The sequence below is a fragment of the Periophthalmus magnuspinnatus genome, chromosome 21 (genome assembly GCF_009829125.3).
Source record: "Periophthalmus magnuspinnatus isolate fPerMag1 chromosome 21, fPerMag1.2.pri, whole genome shotgun sequence".
Lineage (NCBI taxonomy): Eukaryota > Metazoa > Chordata > Actinopteri > Gobiiformes > Gobiidae > Periophthalmus > Periophthalmus magnuspinnatus.
The window spans coordinates 24,897,839-24,911,079 of NC_047146.1; the positions used below are offsets into that span (position 1 = coordinate 24,897,839).

The 13,241-nt window shown below is 39.1% G+C and overlaps 1 protein-coding gene across 1 annotated transcript in view; it reads left to right on the forward strand.

Annotated features, from left to right (window-relative positions):
- Positions 1-422: 422 nt before the first annotated feature.
- The window catches only part of thsd7ba (thrombospondin, type I, domain containing 7Ba), a 273,568-nt gene continuing 260,749 nt past the window's right edge, over positions 423-13,241 (forward strand). The window contains exon 1 of the mRNA XM_055230668.1: positions 423-665. The gene's annotated coding sequence lies outside the window, so the exon portion shown is untranslated. The remainder of the gene's footprint in view (positions 666-13,241) is intronic.

A 13,241-nucleotide genomic window follows, 5' to 3' on the forward strand; every position in this document is an offset into this window, starting at 1 on the left:
TTCTCACTATTGAAAGCCATATGGATAGTGTCTGTGTAAAAGCTGAAGCCACTTAGGCATTCAGCACACTTTTCTTTCTGCAACAATTGTAGAAAATCACCATGTCCTTTTCTGTCTGCAGGTACCTGTGATATAAGGAGATGAAAGTGTTCTGTGTTGCAATAAGAAGTCTGGAGAAGACATGGAAAAGACAAAAGCATCGGACGCTCCCCTCTCTCCTCTGCATTTGGGCGTGCGTGTGTGGTTGCGTGCGCCTGTGTGTGTGCGTGCCCACTATAAGCAGGGGGCGTGCTCACTCGGACTCAGCGGGAACGGTTTATTAGGAAAACATCCTTCTAAGCCAATGGTTCTTAAGAGAGACGCGGATGTCATTTTGAGTGAGAAGTAGCACCTCCCCAGAGCAGAGCGGGAGCATACGCGAGCTCCGCTGTCAGACCTCAGCGCTCAGTGCTTTGTCCGTGCGCATTGTGTCCACACTTTCTCACCTCCCTCTCTCCAGTCTCTCCGCTCGCCCCTCGCTCCACTCCTCCGTCTCTGGCTTTTCCCTCCTCTTCTCTCCTTCTCTCCTGACGCTGTCCCACTGCTGGAGATAGGATCTGATTGCAAACAGAATCGGCAGCGGAGGAGGCAGCAGCAGCGGCAGCAGCAGCTCCAACCGTCTTCAGGTAAACGAACCTTTCCTTCGTTCTTCTCACTTTGGCATTACTAGATTGACACTTGCTGGCTTTGCTCTTGTCAAACTCATTTTACAACAGTTCACTCTTTGATAGGTTTTTTTTTTTTTTTTTTACTCTTAAGACAGTGGAAGTTCTCACAGTAAGCTGCTTGTAAATGTGCTTCACCAACTTGCTCCTATTTGAATCAGAACTAGGGCAGATGTGGTGGTAATTAGATATTGAGAGTATAGCATGGGAAAATCCTCAACACGGTTAAATCCTGGTTTGGTGAATGAGCTGGCGGTGATCAAAGCAGGTGGTTGAAGTGAGTTAAGAGTTGCCAGTGCCTGAGCTCAGGTGTGCGCCGGGAGATCAGCCTGTGATGAGTGGACTCTATTGATCTAAGAGCTTGGCATCCTCCCAGAGCCGAGCTGCTTGGTGCTTCTAAATCTGGAGAAAGACAGAAATATATTTAAAGACTACATATTCTGTTACATGAATATTTTTGCTGGGTTTTGGGTACTTCTGAGGATACAGGACACTTTCTTGCACTCCCACAGCCTGCATACCTGATTTATAGGGATGGCCAAATGGATTTTCTTGGCTAATTGACAGAAATGGTAAATCACAGCGCATACATACAGGAGAAATAATTAGTGTTCTGCCCACTGATGTGCCGCACAGGGAAAGGTTAGGTCACTTCACAGGTTACAGAAGACGCTGGTATTTATTGCACTTGTTAAAAGCAGTCACATTTTTTACAATTGGGCATACAGCAACAGAACCATGTTGGAAATAAATGAAATATGCTGTGTGCTTGGAAATGCTTTTTGGCATGGAAAAAGTTACATTAATCACATGATTGCATAAGTCGAAAGACTGGCCGCACCAGAACTGAGATGGGAAAAAGCGCTTTTGGCTCTTTTACTTCTCAAAAATTGAATATATTGCAAGGACAAGCAAAATTATATACTTTGGTGCCACAAATGCACTTTAATGATATGGTAATAAACATTTATACTCACACCTGCACCTGTTTTTAATGTTTTAAATGGACTTATGTATTTGAACAGGGCACCCATGAAAAAGTGTCTAAGCAGGTGGTAGAAGAGAGGTCTAAGTGCTTTCATTGGGCTCTCCCATATAAGTAAAGATAAATAAATAAAAAATAAAATATCAATTTCTAAACTAATACTAAGATTAATTAATACTAACCAGAATTGAACAAGAACAAATTACACAGAGCTGACATCAAGACTAAGAGCACTACATTCATGACTGAAAGGGGATTTAACACAGACTTAAAATACTTATCTTGCAGTATAAACACATTTTCATATTATTCTGACCTTTTGCCTGGCTGTCTCTCTTTGCGCTCTTCTTATTTTGGACATTTCAAAATAAGTGGGCGCCTGTTGAGACTTTGAAGTTGAAATAAACAATGCGATGTTATAAGGCGCATCTGAAATTCAACAGTGTGGCGCATTACTGTCACTTGAATCATGTCTAGTTGGGGGTTGGTCTCGCCGGTTTGCTCCCACCTTCACTTCCAAGAAAAGAAGCTGTCTCAAGTAGTGATTGATGCAGACATTATTGGTGTATGAAAGGTGGCTCACGCTGATAGCTAATCTCCGAAGTTCATCTTAAGCCAATATTTTTCCGCCGACCGATGCCCTACGCTTGTCTTTGGGCCGTACGAATATTAATCACGCTGATGAATTTAAATGAAACCTGAAAATAGCTCTGAGCAAAGTTGCGTGAGGCCTCATAAGTAATACAGCGGTGTGCTTATATTTCATTCATGACATTTTTTTTTTGCAGTGCTTTCTTGGTTCGTGTGTAGGGAGGAATCAGATAAAATAGCTTTATGATGGGAGGGAACATCTACACAAGCTGCTGTGAAGGGCTTAGCAGCAAGTCTTAAAAAGTTTTTGTTAAAGCGGTTAAATAGTGTTGACACACTCATACCTGTACATCAGATCTAAACAAGTGCACTGCTCAAAATGTTTCAGTTGAGTCCAAATCATAGACACATATAAAAAAAAGTGGACTGAGGGAGTGTGGGCGTCACCCATAGCGTTTGGCTTCAGTCAAATGAAGCTCATCGAGGCTAGCAGTTACAGGGGCGGATCTGGAGTTGCATATTAGGAATTCGCAAGTATTATAACAACCAAAGACCCAATCTAAAGCGAAGCTGCTGAAGGTAACGCCCTTTCAACAGGTTTGATTGACAGCCCCCTGCCAAACCAGCGGTGTGGACACTTAGCAATGCTGAGTGACCTCAAGGAAAGAAGGCAGCTGATTTGAATGAAATAAATATTGAATTGAAATTGAATTGAATTTGTCCCTTATTAATATTCATATCTTGATTTACAGACACAATAACACAATAAGCATATCAAGATCCTATGTTAATATGAAGAATTTTAAGACCAAAATGATGAACCTGCAGCAGTTACAGAGAGAGGGTGACAGTTTTCTGATGTAAAGTGAATTGAAGCCAGAGTTGATGGAGTTGGAAGTGTGCCCATGATCAGTATTTGAAACGTGGTGACTAAGGTTAGCTATGTCTATTTATATATACAGTCTATGGTCCAAATATGTAGCTGCACTGAATATAAAATACCCAACTAAATAACGTGTTAGGCTTCTCAGTGCACTCTTAGACATACCTTGATTGACTGGTGAGAAAAAAACAAAAACAAACAAAGAACAGACAGGTGGAGTATCCTTTAGTTTCTCAACAGGTTTATCTGAAAAATGTCAGTAATGTATTTGTTAAAGCTGAGATAAAATGCAACACAATATAAAGTACATAATTAAAAGTACGTGCAAGGGAGCAGTTAGGGTCTCTCTGTTGGGACCCTACCTGCCCCGTTAGGACAAAAACAAGGAAATTCTTTATTATTGGCTAATATATATTAAATAAAAGGACACATGCATGGATGAAGGTAGTATAACAAAGTAATAGTTCACCTTCAATCCAGAAGAAAACTACTATTGTTTTGAGCCAATTTTGGACTCAAGATTGATCTTTGAGGGGCCCTAGTCTTTAGGGACCCAAGCAATTCCCTTCCTTTCTCTTTGGCTAGCTGTGCCCCTGAGTATGAGACTGTCGATCTGAATCTTTTTATAGAATCAGAGGGACTTAATCATGATCTAATTTCTCATTGTAGGCTGCCCTTTACATTGACGAAGAAGAATGACAAAGTGCCTCTCTTAACCCCACACTCAATCACTTCTGGATCAAGCCGACAGGCGGAGTACCCACATTAGGCAAAGCTCAAACTACAATAATGTTATGTGGAGCAGAAAGAAGCTGCTTCAGCCTTCTCCTTGACACTGCCTCTGTCATTAGCGCAGCATTCACACCAGAGAGACCCAGTAAGAAAAAATCTCCCCGTTTTGAGGAAATTAGAGTGGTGAGATATTTGGGGAGCTGTGCCTTTCCAGGCCCACCGAGGCTTCACTGTCGACAGCTACACTTCGTCTTCTCTCTCCCTTCTCTGCCCCAGGTGTGACAGGCAGCCGGAGTAATGGGGGATGTTTGACAGATGCATATTTCCAGCCTTGAATGCTCCGTATAAAGAAGATAGACGGCATAGGATCTACCCCCAGAGCGCATCGGGAAGAGGAACAAACTGTGAATCACACCAGTGCAGTGCTGCCTATACCTTCTGTGCGATTGATCTGTCGTGTGACCCTTGTTGCTAATTGCACCCCACCCTGATTATCGACCGAAATATGAGGCCGCTATATCGGAGACTGTGGAATCAGGCAATGTGATGTTGGAAGTGATCATATATCTGTATATATAGTTGTAACTCCAAGTGTCAATGATCGATGAGGACTAGCACTCTTCTGAAAGAATCTGCACGTACTCTATATAGCACAGTTATTGATACATCCACAAGTGCTATATATGAAAGACCTCATGTGGTCTCCCATCTGTGAGGTTTTTATACTGTTGGATTCGTATAAAACGTGTAGTTGTACTATATGGCTGCTAATTCTCAGAAGGTTGATGGATGGTATACAGAAGTCGTGTCCGAACGTAAGACCTGTAACCCACCTTGTCTTTTGTGTCAATGTTCTCTTAAAGAAGAGACAAATGATGCAATAACATTTTTTAACAACGCTATAAAGGCTACAAAGTTGTATTTTGAGTTATCCTTGCAGGTTTGAGTAATTGTTATCGTCCTACACTCGAGGCACTATTGCTCTGAAAATTCATGTTTCCACCGGACCCCATAAACGTTCACTGCTCTGTACTTGTTTTGCTCCTTGTATAAAAAAGTGATGCATGTAAGGTTCAATAGCGTAGACATTTAGGCCAAAAAATGTATTTTAAAAATTTGCTCCACTTGACCAGGAACTGCAGCAATCTGTGGGCATTGTCCGGCAGCGTGGTGTTTTCTTTGATGAAGTTTTAGAATGACTTGAAGAGGCAACCGGGAATTATGTCTGCATTCTTTTTAAATGTAAAATAACCTATGTGTGTCATAGATTAAAACTCTTAAAACTTGGCAAAAAGCATAAAATGTGTTATTTGAAGGCCCTATATAACATAAAATAGATTCTTTTGAGTTTTAAGCTATGTTATAATGTTGCTACTCACACATCATTCACACATGCTTGAATTAATATGTCTACATCTCCAAAGCTCAAAATGTTCTGTTCCACCTTGTGATGTCATGAAGCGGTAGTTTTTTACTTTAAGAGCCAGGGCTGGAATTATCCAAATGACTCTAGTGAAGGTGTATGGAGTTTAAAAGCATAGTGGAGCACTTCCTGTATTAACACATGATATCACAAGGTGGAACAGAGCGTTTTCTATTTAAGAGATGAACTCAGCCTAAATATGCAGGATTTGTGTGATTGAAACAAAAGACAACTACAGGTATGTTTGTGATGAGGAAAACGGCATTATAAGATAGATCAGAAACAGGGCGTAATATGGGCCTTTTAAACGTTAAGTGCTCATGGATATAGAGAAGCTGAAGCTAAAATATGTGGTTTTGTTTAGTTTAGTTATCATTCATGATTAATTATTCATTCAGGGTTTCAAATTAGATATTTGTTTCTTTTACAAATCATAAATTACTGGTTGTACATAAGATCTGTGTGTGTTGTTCATGCTGGCCTCGAGCATTGTAAAGGGTTTGTTCTAATGTTGGAGAATTCATGTGGCAATTAATTCTTTATAAGCCCATCAGAGCTCAGCACCATGAGCCAAGGCCAAAGGATTACACTGCAGTTTGTACAGTAGAGAGCAGTGTCCGCAGCTAACAGACCTGGTAGCCTGTCCAATCTTTAAAACTATGCACAAACCAGCCTGGATTTGTTCTTTCTGTGACTCAATAGTTGAACATTTGGCGTAAAAACAGTAATCCTTTGTCCCAGTGGAAACTTTGTCAATATTTAATGGTTCTCTATGTAACTTTTCTAGAGTAACTGTGGCAACAAGAGCTCAGGAAGCTGTAGAGTGTCCACTGATCCATAGGTTGGTGATTTGAATCCCACTCTCGACATACATACAAAACACCATTGGTTGAATGGTCAGATCCACTAACTACAGGTTGGCGGTACATTTCCAGCTCCCACAAATGAATATTGTCGTTGTGTCTTTGGGCTAGACACTTAATCCACCTTGCCCCCAGTGTCTGCATATACTACTGTATGAATGTGTGTGTGAATGAGTGAGTGGTTCCTTGATGTAAAGTGCTTTCAGTGCCTCGAAGGTGGAAAAGCGCTATATAAAAATGTGACCATGACCACTGTTCCCTCTAAGCTGCGCGCGTGCTCAATTGCGCACTGCTGACACGGTCTCCGCACACAGAAAATCTGTGCTGCGCACAAAAAAATCGAATCAGAGTTGAAAATAAAATAAACACACAACAATTCATTCTGCGCTGTTTTTCAATGTGAGTCAGTGATTGTGACCGGTGACTAGCTGCTCCAGCCAATTATGTGATTCACATACGTATTTGCACAGCTTATCAACGTCATTGATAGGCGTCCTCATGCGCCGCTACCAGTGTTTTAGCCAACGTGGCCGACGCGGGCCGTGTCCCAATTCGCCAAACTGGCCTTAGGATCACCATTCGAAGTGTGCGTTGAAGGGCAGTTACATAATTTCCGGCGCGACAAGGGCCGTCCCATTTCACCCTACTGAATGCGCCCGACAAACCTGCCCTTCCCTTTCCACCGTTTCCATGGAGATCGGACGTAACTGAAGCGTGCATGCGTGCACACTTCACGCACTTCTATATCCCATCATGCACCGCGACTACGCAAGAAACAGAAGAAAATGGAGTCCGCTGCGCGGCATTAAAAAATAAGCAAAGACCAAGAGAAACATAAAGTCAGAAGAGTTTAATGAGTTCCACACAGGTAATGTGAACAATGAAGCAACGGACTCTCCGGAAAGGACAGAACAGAGTCCTGAGACGTGCACAAAATCTTCATGTGTTCCGGTACATTCCGTAGGTCTGCACCCCCTGGTGGGCACGTGTCATTTGCCTTTGTGTTAGTAAATCAAGATATTAGCTTGATGTAGCGCTGCACTGCTAGAAAATCCCTCACAATAATAATATGGAAAGAACTGGCACGGCATAAAAGGGAAAGAGCGCCCTCTACTGTTATTAAAGTGATGTAGACACTGGCCAAAATACCGAATTGTTAAACTGCAATATCCCACTTTATGTACAACTAATCAGTGTTCTTTGGTTTATAGACTATGAATGTGAAAATGATATTTTTACCTCTGTCTCTGTTATTATGTTTTCACAAGGTATATTTTGTTAACCCTTTAAAGTTATGAAGTAGCTACAAATGAGAAAAAAATCACCTTGAACCTTATAATTGCCTATTGATATTCAATCTAAAAAAAGAAACGGCTGTGACGACGACATCTTGACTTTTCTTCTATTAAATAATACATCATTAAAAAATAACGTACGTAATGTACGTATCGTACGCTCAAAGACAGCGGTACAAGTGCTGTCCGTGGTGTAGACCTGTCCCACTTCAGCAAGATGGCGGCTACACTGAGGAGGGCAGATTCTCGACCGGAACCTTCAAACTACACTTTGAAGAGTACTTCGAGGGGACCCTTCAAAAGGTGCATTTGGCGAATTGAGACACGGCTGTGGAGTGAAAACTCGCTAATGATTCTAAGTGCTGTTTAACCCCTTTACGTTCCGACGGCCCGGCAAAGATCCGCGCGTAAAATTACGCGCGTGTAATTGCGTAATTTTACGCACCGTTTTGCAGCAGTTTTGCGTTTTAAACATGACGAAACGGACAAAACAAAGGAAGTACGCGACCGAGGACACTGTGGATGTTTGTACAAGTTAAACTAGAGGCATCTCGGACCCGGAGCGGTTCGTGGAACCGAGTGAAGATCTCATGGTGGAGTCAGGAGCAAAGGACCTTATGATTTGATGGACTGTATGCTGTTCCTGATCGGTAAGCGTGGTTTATTCTGCTATTGACTTAATTGTGGGTCAAATGTGTATTTGACCCACCCCCAAACTACAGTGTAGTTTTAGTTTCCAGTGTGTGCTTGTTTACATTTTGAAGTGTGTGTGTGTTTGTTCACTGTTTGCAGTGTGTGGTTTGTAAATATATATTTATTTTGACCCATACCACGTGTTTTGAATATATTTTATATACAAATACACATTATATATTGTGTTTTGATATGATATGTAAATGTACAGTAATAGAGCAGCAGTGCAGATACAGATTCCTCTCAAAGTGTATTGGTCATTGAATACTGTCACTAGTTTATGAGTTGTAAAAATAAAATGACTGTGATTTATACTCATAATACAAGTCAGAGCTTTATCATAAAAATGTTAAGTGTGTTTTCAACATTGGAGTTTACAGTTATCTTGGTTTGGTTGGAAGCTCATGTTTTGCCATAGTTAAAATTAAATATTTATATTTATTTATTCATTGGTTTATTTGACAGGGACAGTGTACATTAATAGCATTGCTGCAAATGCACCAGAATTAGCCAAAAGGCTATTTTTCATCTGTTGTCCCTGGACAGATGACAGACCTGTCTCCCTAAAAACAAGAGTAAAAATATCATACAGCAACAAAATTACAATATACTATAGAAAAAACATTAAAAACAGATATAACAAACACTGTCAACAAAAGAGAAACGACAAACAAAACGACAAACAAAACACAGGCATCATACAAGACAGTGCACAGCCATTCCACAACATCCAACTCAAGAAAAAACACAAGTGCTCGTCTGGTTAGTCAGGGGGAAGTCATTAGTATTGTTAATGCAGACATATTTGATGTGTTATGAACCAGTTTTTTAAATGTTTTTTGAACAGAATATAGGTGCTTATTTCTCTGATGTATACTTCCAATAGCATTAACATACTACACAGGTCATGAGCAAGATTTTTGTCATTTTCATTGTATAAGTGGCTAAAGCACTTAATTAAAAGTCTTATAACAGAAACGTAAATGCGGTAATTTGATTCTTTTAATAAACTATTTAACATGGATGGATGCGATGCAGCATGACCACAGTGCGCACGTCTGATGTTGCTCACAGTGGTCCATGGGACCGCTCAGGGAGTTTGTGTGTTTGCTCAGACTCATGAAAAATTAGAGGGAACATTGACCATGATCATAATGTCTCCATGGTTTCCCTAGAATAAGACATTAAACATGTCTGTCTTTGTCTATGCTGTATTCAATTTGTGATGTAATTGCTGCTAAAATGCAAAACATGCATTCTTACTGTATGGCCTGCCTCTTAACAGATCTGACCTGCATCATCTACTCGTCTACTGAAATTAATATGTTTAATGTCACACTGTGGAATGTTCCACGCAAAGCATTAATACCCTCATGGAGACAAGCCGGTTACCAGAAATATTCCATAGTGCAGTTTTTAAAAGCCCACATATTTGAGCTATATCCACTGCAATGGATAAAGACATAAACAATCAGCCTGCTCCTGATACAACATTTTGCCTGACTGGGAAAATGCTGCCATAGATCCTTCTCTGTATAGTCATTTATATTCAAAAGCAGAAGAAAAAAAAAAAAAGATGTTTTGCTGTTGGCCACATAATTACTTTTTCTCAAATCTAATCTCAAAAACTTTAGTGATTAGCAAATTAAACGACTTGTATATTTTGAACATTCTGCAGCACACTTTTTCGGCCTTGTAGATTTCAAGATATTGACTTCTATATAACTCCACTGCGGCCTTACCTCATATTGTGGGTGGAAAGTGAGGCCAAAGTCCCTCATTATGAAATCTGTCAAAATGAAATGAGTTCACCTGGTAATTACATGTCTCTCAATGGTTACATAATGTAACTCTGCATATGAACATTTCAAGGTTGAATTTTACTTCAGTGACAGTTTGCAGAAATGCTTATGATTTCAAGCATATTTTAAAGGCAACAAGGGGTTATAGTCATTAATGTCTGAGAGAGAGACTACCCCCTGTATAGTTCAAAGGTATGTATTTAGGTGCAGCCCATTTAGGCAAATTAATGGGAAAGACACAACAGAAGTTTGGATGAAGTCAACAACAAAAGTTAGTTACAGTAAAATTTGTGAAGCTAAAAGGATCTATTGTTGTTAAAATAAATAAATAAATCAAATAGGTATAACAGTTATTATATGTGACTCCTTTAGTTTGTAGGAGCATGGGTTGGGTCAAGTTTACACATTTTGTCTAATTAAACAGCAGAAAATGTATCAATAAGCAACAATCACTCTTAGAGACGTATGATGACCAGTGACGGAAGGCAAGAAAGTACAAGTATTAAAGTACTGTACCTAAGTAGTAGAATTTTTAGGTATCTGTACTTTACTTGCATATATTTTACAGTGGATACTTTTTACTTTTACTTAGAGGTGTCTGTACTTTCTACTCCACTACATTTTTTAACAGCACTGAAAAGTAAAAAGTACTTTTCCTATGATTTAGGGGTTATTTTTACGATGTTTGTGGTAACATCCTGATTAAAGCCTTTGAGTAGGCCTGTCATAACAATATCAACTTATCGTTCAATATATGATAGGTGGAACGATTATTTTTGAGGGTCAATATTTATCGTGAGTACTTTTCTTTGGGGTATTTTTTCTTATTTTGTCTACTTTTCTGAAGATTTGATTAGTGAAGGGATGATTAAATAACTTAACGTGTTTCATTGATATATTGCAGCTCATGTTCTTTAAAAATACTGTACTTATACAATACTTTTTTGGGGGTAATTCTGCTTAAGGGTGTTATCTCATTCGTAATGGTTTTGAATATTGTCATTTATTGTCTATATTTTCTTCACCAAAAAAAAAAAAAAATGTTATCGTGACAGGCCTAGTTTTGAGTTCAAGCTTCAACTTTCAACAAACATAAATAAATACATAAAATTCATATGAAAAAATAACATTTACCACTACATTTACCACTTTAACAAATTAACAACATTTTATCAAGATATGTGTGAAATACGTTTACTATCTACTCTTAAAGGTGCACTGTGTAACATTTCTACTGGAGGGTCTGCCACCAGCTTCTCGCAAGTAACAACACAATGTTACATTACAATTAAGATCTGTGGAGGGTCGTCCCAATTCACACGGACAGAATTATTGTATTATTTGAGCTAAGGAAACACCTGTAACGAATAAATGCTAGATGCTAGACATTCCAGGCAAAGCAATAGCATCTCCATGGAGACAAGTTGGTAGCGCCCCCTCCACCAGAAAAGTTGCTTAGTGCACCTTTAAAATACATTTTTGAATGGGTACTTGAATATTTTTACTTTTACTTGAGTAACTTTTTACCTCTGTATCTATACTTTTACTTAAATAACAAAACTGAGCACTTCATCCTACACTGGTGATGATCAATGAAAAGCTGATTTTAAAGTTGTTTTTGAGTTATAATATTGCATTGGCCATTTTTATCAAGGGAAGAATGGTATGATTCCACATTACACATTACAATAACAGGAGTCATCATATCTGTGGATTTTCGTATTTCATTTTAACTTTATGTACCATTGTTTTTCCCCTGCGAGAGATTTCCTCTTTACAAACTGGATAAATAATTGGAGCAGATGGTTCAGTGCCTACATAGTTTGGAGCTAAGAGCGCCTGAATTGTACATATACCAGTTCTAACACCCCAAAAAAGTCAGAGCAGAAAAATACCTCTCGCTAATAGGGTTAGACACATTTTAAAAGCCCCCAAAGAACCATTGACTGCAGTGATACTAAATAAAAGATGTAACTCCACACTATAGCCACTGAAGGAAGAAATTGTGAAATGATTTTGAAGCTGTAAAAATGTGTAGCGTTTAACGGCATACTCCCGGTGTAATATGGGTTGTCAGCTTGCGAATGCAGATAACAGTGGAGCTGTCAGTCAACCTGTGTTTATCCTAGCTTTCTCAGGAGAACTCTTTCCATAAAGCGCAATGAAAGCTGAAATTATATTGCTCCTGTCTACATAATGTCTATATGAATGTGGTGTTTTAGCCTTTGACAGACTGCAAACATCAAAAGTGCTTGGTATGGTATATTTATAGCTGTTTGAAATGGGGCCAACCCAACTTTATCTGCTGGGCTATCGCTTGGGATTTCTGTTGTGTAAACATAACTATGATGAATAATAATCACGGTAGCTTATTCGTCTTATTTGCATTGGGATTAGCAGTCTGCACCATTACAATCTTACAAAATCAGTTTAAAGCGGCCTTATTACATTATTTTCTGATCTATGTTATAATGTTATTTCCTCATCAAAAACACACCTGGAGTTTAGTTTTGTTTCATTCACCTGCTTAACACATGGACCCTGCATATTTAGGCTTCTCTCAAACAGAAAACACTCAGTTCCACCTTGTAATGTCATGTAGAGATACAGGAAGTGCTTTTAAACTCCATACACCTTCATTAGAATTACTTGGATCATTTCAGCTATGGAATTGCCAATCTCTACTGAACTACAGGTACAAGGTAGCTGTTAACTTGAAAAGTACTGCATCATGACATCGCAAGGTGGAACAAAGCACATTGAGCTTTGGAGATGAGACAGACAAACAATGTGGGATTACATGTATGAATGAATCAAAACACATTTCCAGGTATATTTTGATGAGGTGACATCATAACATGCCATACAGCTCAAAATAATTAATTGTACGCAAAATTGGACCTTTAATAATGGGAAGTTGAGATTGTAAAAGTGAGAAATACACAAAAATGTTAACATTAGTGTCTATGCGCTGGGTGTGTGTAGATGGAGAAGAGCAAACGCTAAAGCAGCACATCACATGAAGGTCAGAACAGTCAAAAAGTTGCTACATTCAGCGTCATCTTTTAGATCTTATTTCACTGTGGTAGCCTTGGTTCCTTCTTAATGTATGACCATGTTAAAACGTTTTATATTTAATAACATGTTTAAAGGTCCTATAATACTCAAAACTGCTGTTACCTCATAAAACATACCTGGAGTTGTGTTTTGCTTCATTCACACATGTTTGAGTAACACTGTCTACATCTCTAGTGCGTGAAATGCTCTGTT